Source organism: Choloepus didactylus, chromosome 13 (assembly GCF_015220235.1).
Source record: "Choloepus didactylus isolate mChoDid1 chromosome 13, mChoDid1.pri, whole genome shotgun sequence".
Classification (NCBI taxonomy): Eukaryota; Metazoa; Chordata; class Mammalia; order Pilosa; family Megalonychidae; genus Choloepus; species Choloepus didactylus.
In genome coordinates, this window is record NC_051319.1 from 25,275,452 (window position 1) to 25,283,211 (window position 7,760).

Genomic DNA, 7,760 nt, shown 5'->3' on the forward strand with positions numbered 1-7,760 from the left:
CTTCTGTATTCTTTGTCTGAGTCCTAGAATCAGCCATCTATCCAAGGTGTCCTGATTCCTTTTATTGCAGAAGAATACTAGAAACCAAGATCTGGGTGCTAGATGTGCTCATTGCTACTGGGATGTCATTGGTTTTAGACCTTCTCAGCAAAGAAATACATGCTCATATTCTGACCTATGTATATACATAATTCTATAAATATTTCTATACACAACCATTTGGGTCTATGTTAAGCTAAATATGAGTTTATGCTGATGTCTTCAATTCTAATCCATTACCACATGGACAAGTCCAGGCTCCTTTCCTTGTTTAACTGTAACCTCCCACTGCAACAGTGAGAAACTTGGATCCTACCATACTCCATCCATTTACCAAATCACTCAATTTCAGTATACACATGTAGCAATATCAGAATTGCTAACCCAGACACCCATGGGAAACTACTTTATTAACTAGTGAACAGTGCTTATGTATGGTTTCCTTGGCCTTTAGATATACAGACTCCACTCATAACCAAAGTAACTTAGACCAGCACCTTTTCCCCCAATCCCTTCAGTGAGGGTTTTTCACACATTTATAATACAGATAGATTATTTTTCCACATTCTGCACTATATCCGAAGATCCCCTGACATCTTAAAAAATTTTTTTAATTTGCATGCATTAAAAACCCATTAAATGTCACTGTCTGCTTTTCTTTGCTCCTGAGAAGATGGCAGTGCAGCTGCCCAAGTTGGTGCTGCTTATATATTTGGGTAATATTTGTCGATCGCCCATTGCAAAAACAGTTTTCAGAAAACTTTTAACTGATCAAAATATTTCAGATAATTGGAGGATAGACAGTGCTGCAACATCCGCTTATTAGATAGGAAACCCTTCTGATTATTGAGGGCAAAATTGCATGAAGAAGCATGATATTCCTATGAATCATGTTGCCTGGCAGGTTACCAAAGAAGATTTTGCCACTTTTGATCATATGCTATGTATGGATGAAAGTAATCTGAGAGATATGAATAGAAAAGGTAGTGGAGATAAAAAACTGTAGAGCAAAAATTGAACTACTTGGGAGCTATGATCCACAAAAACAACTTCTTATTGAAGATCCGTATTATGGGAATGACTCCAACTTTGAGACTGTGTGCCAGCAGTGTGTTAGGTGCTGCAAGGCATTTTTGGAGAAGTCACAGTAGAGGTGCATCCATTCATTGCTGATGGCCAACAATGATTAATATCTTTACAGTGATATTCTAAGTTTTTCAGTCAAATCAGTGTGTTAAAAGTATAATGTTTCATTGCTCAAGACCTCAACTTTTTTCCAACTGAGTTTTTTTTAATCTTAAAAAATAATTGTAGATGGAAATCAATGTTGTGTTTGGCAGAAGAATTAATAAAAATCTTCAACTTAGATAGGTTATGTGGTGCTTTAACTGTTTTTAAACAAATTGGACCTCTTATCTTGCCTCAATTACAAAAAAAAAAGTGAAACAAACAAAATAGTAGAACTATGGAATATAATGTTTTGTGTGTGTTTTGTAACAATCATTTCTTTCCAATGTTTAACCTTAAGGTATTAATCCAGTAAACGCTAACATTCTAATATGTTTACTTATGATCTTAATAAGAAATTAACACATCACTTTCAAGCCCAAGTCAATACCTGAGCACATTGAAACTTTTACACAATCTACCTCTTCATTAAGTCAATATGTATAACTTGATGGACAAATATCCTCTATTCACCTCTCTTTTTACCCCGGGGCCTTTTATTGAATTAGATACCCCTAGTCATAGGAATTCACAATCTTGATTGGAAGTATTTTGATTCACACATACCCAGAGTGCTCACTTGTATGTTAGAAGGATAGGAAAGAGAATGATTTATGGTATAAATCTTTAATTTCTATTCTTCATTTTTGTTTATCTAGATTATTCATGAGGAAGTCAGCTTTTTGCTCCCATTTGGACCACCTTGCCTCTGAAAATTTAATTATATCCAGAAAGGACACTGTATGCTGTTTCATCTTATGCTCACTTCTATAAATGTATGTGTTTTATATGCACATATAACCCAAATGTCAAACATTATATATTGGCTTAGATGGGAAAAAATAGTTTAAAAAGCTGGAAAAATGGAGTTTTATTATGTTGAAGTCTTTAAATAATATGTTAAGTATTCTTTTATCAATATTTCTTTTATAGGAGAATATAGATAATTTCTGTGAAGTCTGAGATAACTGTAATTTCAAATTCATTTGAATATATATCAAAAAAGATTGTTTTCAAAATAAACTGAGGAGTATAAAAATACAATTAAAATTTTAAAAACCCCATAAATAGAAAACAGACAGAATCATTGATTGTCCATGGACTCCTCTGTCCTAGTTAAGCTTTTACAACATGCATCCTCAGCAGTCTGGATTCAGGCAGCTGAGGGATGATGGTGGAATGGAGAGAGAGAACGCTTTGTACTAACTCAAGAGCCCACCTCCAGATCTAGCGATTCTGTTATGGCACTTAAAAATGAGGTGTGCTGCCCTTAATGTGCTATCCCCCCCATGACTTTTAGAACTGTTTCTAGTTCTCAAGGTGATTCATAATCTGGACCCAGACTACCTTCCAAACCTTATCTAGCACAGAGACTTAGGCTCTGAACTTTGTCTTGTCCTTTCTGTTTTCCTGTGTCTGTATTGTTATGCAACAATAATAATGACAACCTGCAGGTTATGTGTACTGTTAGCCACCCAAATACCTGCCTTACAGGTGAAGAATAAGGTTCTGCCCTGTATGAAAAAAAAAGCACTATGCTGAGCATTTTATATTTTGACAACTCTGTGAGCCAGGCTCAAGTCCCCATTTTTCACAGTCAGTAAAAAACCAAGATTATTTTCTTTATTTTTATTACGTGTTTTGTTTCCTGTTCTCTCACTCAATCCATACTACACCCCCCACCAGAAATTCCTTTTCCTGTACACTAGAATACTTAATGTCCAGCAAACTCCTTGCCATACTAAACATCTTCAACCATTAAACTCTACCACATATTCTATTTGTCTCCAATTTCTTCCAACACCTTGTCTTAATCTATATCTGGCTCCCCTCTCTATTGCTTCCCTTTCAAGTAGAAGATATTTACTTGCTTAGACCTCATATACCCCAGGTATAGGAGGTGGGGTCATTGTGCCACTTCATTTCCCATGCAGTTGGCTCATGCCTTGTAGTTGTCATATACCAAGCTCACAAACACTCCTCAGAGTTTATGGGTGAAATTAGCACCTGGGTCATAATCTTCTTATCCTTTCCTCTAACTGCTATCAACTTGGGGAATATCAATGTCCATGTGAACAACCTATTTCGTACCCTGCAAAACTTTTTTCTCCATCCCATCTCAGTTCTCCATTTTCACTGCAATATTTTTAATTTCGTCACTTTCTCAAAACGGTGTCACCCATAAATGTCTCTCCATGCCCAGATCTCTCTCCTCTCATTAACCACCAAATTTATTAAAGGAGTTATTTCAGTCTCTCACTCTATTTCTCTTTTCTCTCTCCTTTTCTCTGTCTCTCTCTCTCTTTCCCTTTCCTTTTCTCTTCTTCCCTTATTCACTCCTGAATCCATCTTTGCTTGCTTCTGCTGCACATTGCTGTTTTAAGTGTATCTTTATAACCCCCTCTTTCTGAACCTCTCAGAAGACTTATACTCTTCTAATTTTCCTTCTACCATTTTAGCCGCCTTTCAGTCTTCCAAATCGATCTAATCAAGACCAAATTCATGATTTTCCCAATACAAATCTGCACCTTCTCTGGTGTTGCAAACCTCAGTATACAACCTTCCCATTCATCCACTTTCCCAGGCAAAAACCTGAGAGTCATCCTTGACACCCTCTCTCATTTCCACCAATCCATCTATTATCAGGTCTGCTGATTCCACCTCTTTAATATTCATAAAATATACCTGTGCTTCTCTGTTTACACTTTCACCAGTAAACCAAGTCACTATCATCTTTTGTCTAGACTACTGCAATAGCTACCAATTGTTTCTCTACATCCATTACTCTTCCCTTCCAATCCATTTTTTACAGTAACTAGAAAAAAAAAATAATTTCTAAAAAAGAAAATGTAATGCCACATCCCTGTTTAAAACTCTCCAATGGGTAAATAGTTTAAAATCTAAAATCAGAAGTATGGCATGCAAGGCTCTGCATGATCTGATTTTTCTAGCATTTATATCCTTGCTGTCCCTTTCGGTCTGAAACCTCCAGGCCATTCAAGACCCAGTTCCTTCCTGCCCCCAATTTTTCACACAGAAATGAAAGGAAATTATTTTATTTTTTACATGAATCATAGAGCACATGCAAATGGCAAAAAAGGTATCACTTCAAGGATATTTTAGGATAGTCAACTACTCATGAGTGCTCCAAAATATCAAGACAAATCTAGTAATTCAATTATTACATATCACATACTATAGAACTTAAAGAATTTGCACATTAAGTAACAAGGTACTAGCAGATATATTTCCCTATAATTACTTCTTAGAAAAAATTACCTATCTTGATTGGGTCTTATGAGTCAAGAATATTATCCATATGGGGGAGGTACTAAGATGACACTCAGAGAGCCCTACCCCACCTTCATTGTGGGCTAGATCTAGTGTTTTAGTTTTCTGGCTGCTCAAACAAATATCATGCAATGGGGTGGCTTAAACAATGAGAATTTATGCTTCATGGTTTTGAGGCCAGGAGAAGTCCAAAATCAAGGCAGAAAACTGTGGCATTCTGGGGCTGGCTGCTGGAGAACTGTGGCTTTTCTGCCACATGGCAATGCACATGCAGCTTCTCCTGGCTTCTCTGGGTTCCACTGGCTTCTTCCTGTGTCTTTCTTTCCATATGTCTGCATTTGATTCTGCTTATAAAAGACTTCAGTAATAGGATTAGAACCAATCTTTTTTCAGTTGAGCCACACCTTAACTGAAGTAACCACATCAAAATGACCTATTTATAATGAGTCCATACCCACAGGAATGGATTAAGATTAAGAATATTTTTTTCTCTGGTGCATAACTCTAAGCGATCATACATAGTTAAATTCTTCTAATGGCTAAAATATGGTAAAAGTGACAAGATGTTACTTCCATCACTAGGTTATAAAATATTGTGATTTTTTTTTTCATGTTTGCATTTTCTTTCTGGATTTTCTCACTTCTTTCTCTTGCCATAAGGCAAGGAAATGAGAGCTGCCTTCAGGCCACAACCATTGAGGATCTGAGGCCCTTAGTCCAATAGCCGTGAGGGACTGAATTCTACAAAGAACCAGGTGAGTGGGCTTGGAACTGGATTCTTCCTCCACTGAGCCTTCATTTGAGACTGCATTCTCAGCTGACACTTGATGGCAGCTTTGTGAATGACCCTGAAGCAGAGAACCTAGCCTTAGTTTCTCCTAAAAATGTTGTTTAAAATGATAAGTTCTGGGGTAATTTGTTACAAGCAATAGATAATTACTATACCATCTTTAGACCACTCATTCACCCTTTCATTAATTTTATGAGTCATTGATTCATTTATTTATTGAATAAAAATATATTGAGTACATTTAATACACCTGGTATTGCATTAGGCATAGAGTAGATGTAACGTAGATATGGTCCTTGTCTTATAGTTTGATAGGACACCCAAAAAAGCTGTAATAACAAAAAAATTTTAAAAATGTTAACAGATTGTCATTGGTACTACAGTGAAGAAAAGTACAAAGTGCTATGAGACTACAGAAGAGAAAAGAGCTTCAAGCTAGGGCTTCACAAGGAGAATGGCATCTTTTCTGACTCAATTGTTTTGTCAGGTAGGAAACAATGGAAGAGGGATTCCAGGTAGTGTATACAACAAATGAAAAGACAGAGAGGAGTGAAATATCTCCTTTGTTCAGGACCAGTCAGGAAATTTAGTAGGATCCTTGAAAAGAGATGGCAGGAGATGAGCCTAAAAAATCTTTGAGATAGATTCTGATGGGCTTTGTATGAATGCTAAAGGGTTAAAATTTTATTCTTAAGGAATAAAAAAGTTAATAATGGGTTTTATGAAGATAAAGGTAACTACTTAAAGATAAATAAAGCAAATATTGTACTATTTTTCATTATTTTCTTATGATCAGTCAAAGCAAAGAGAATGAAGGTGAAAGCAGATAAAAATAGAGCAAAAAAGAGAGAACATGGGAATAAATAGACAGAGGATGGGCAACAAAAGTAGGAAAAAGAAATGGAATAAGAAAGCAGTGAAAATTAGAAGAAATTAGTAAAAGGGAAAAAAGGGAGAAAGCAGGTCAAAGGAGAAAATGAGAAAATAGAAAGAAAAGCCCCAAAGATTTTTAGATGAATGTGTTAGTGGTAAACTGTTCCTGTTACATTATATTTTTGTCCTCTGAAATCTAATTAGTGCCTTTTCAGTTCATAATTGTAATTTGTGTATTTTAAATACAGATTTTATGTGTGAAAGGCTAATTTTTCAATAATCTAAAAATTTTGCTGGTGTATGAAATTACTTAGTTTTTAGAATATTTTTCCTCTCGTGTGTGGTGGGAGGGACAGAAAAAAAGAAAATGCTCATCAAAGCTTTGAAATTCAAAAGGTATGCAACTAAATGGCTTTATCCTGATACTTTGAGAGTTTAATTTCCCATTTCTTTGTGATTGAAGAGTTCATTTGAAACAGGTATTTGTGAGCAGTTGCCTTCTGAGACCTAATTATATTCTTGTTCTAGCACCAATCATAGGATAAATATGGATCTGGAGGAAGGAAAATTCCAAGGAGGAAAGGATAATGCTATTCCATATTAGCATGGGATTGTCACTCCTTCTAGAGCACCAGATGCATGATGACACCCTACCACATTTATGAGAGCCACTGAGCAGCAGTAAACCTTACTGAAGTATTATAATTGGCTTTTCATAATAAGCAACAATCAAGTGATGAAAAGATCTTTAGCTCATAGGGTGTCAAGCTAAGAACACTGCATCAAGTTAGAATTTAGGAACCCTGCAAAACACTGGGCAGGGCTGATGGGAGTAGCCTAGCACAATTTCAGATACATGGCACAAGAAGAGCCCAAATTTTATGCAATGAAGATATTTTGAAGGAGGGACCAGAATATCATAGACCTAAAGAAAAATGGGGGAGTGGGATGGGGAGTGTCAAGTCAAGAACTGTGTAGGTTATGAAATTTTAATCCACTTCCAGGCTAACAAGTTAGCCTGCTAGTTTCACAGAAGACACAAACCTCCTGGGTCAGAAATAAAAGAGAATTTATTACGGCAATAGCAGCAGCCCTTGTGGCATCTTTGTGTTTGTTCCCTAAACCCCCATCCCCACAGAATGACACTATGAGGGTCAGGTGTTGCCTGTACCCACCATGCTAAAGGAGAAGATCACCAGAGACAGAAGCTCCAATCTTATAGAGTGGCTGCTGGCAAACTTACTCATCCTCCCTCCTGAAGAGATACATTATTTTTATTACTCTTGAATATCATGCAGATCTGATCTGGAGAGGGATACCCCTCTGTCTTTATTGCCTTGGAACATGAGATGTCTTTGTCTTTCCAAGATGGTTTGCTTATATGCACATCCTTAAAAAGATAGTCTGGAACAATTTAGCTGTCAATGTCTTTGTGCAGAAGTTCAGAAATACAGAAATGCTAGACCCATGAAGAATTGTCTTCCAACACAGAGCATGAAGGAAAAGCAGCATTTTTCAAAACATTCTTAATAATATAAGA

The 7,760-nt window shown here is 36.4% G+C and overlaps 1 pseudogene; it reads left to right on the top strand.

Annotated features, from left to right (window-relative positions):
* Positions 1-712: 712 nt before the first annotated feature.
* Positions 713-1,190, top strand: LOC119508332 (annotated as a pseudogene).
* The last annotated feature ends 6,570 nt before the right edge of the window (positions 1,191-7,760 follow it).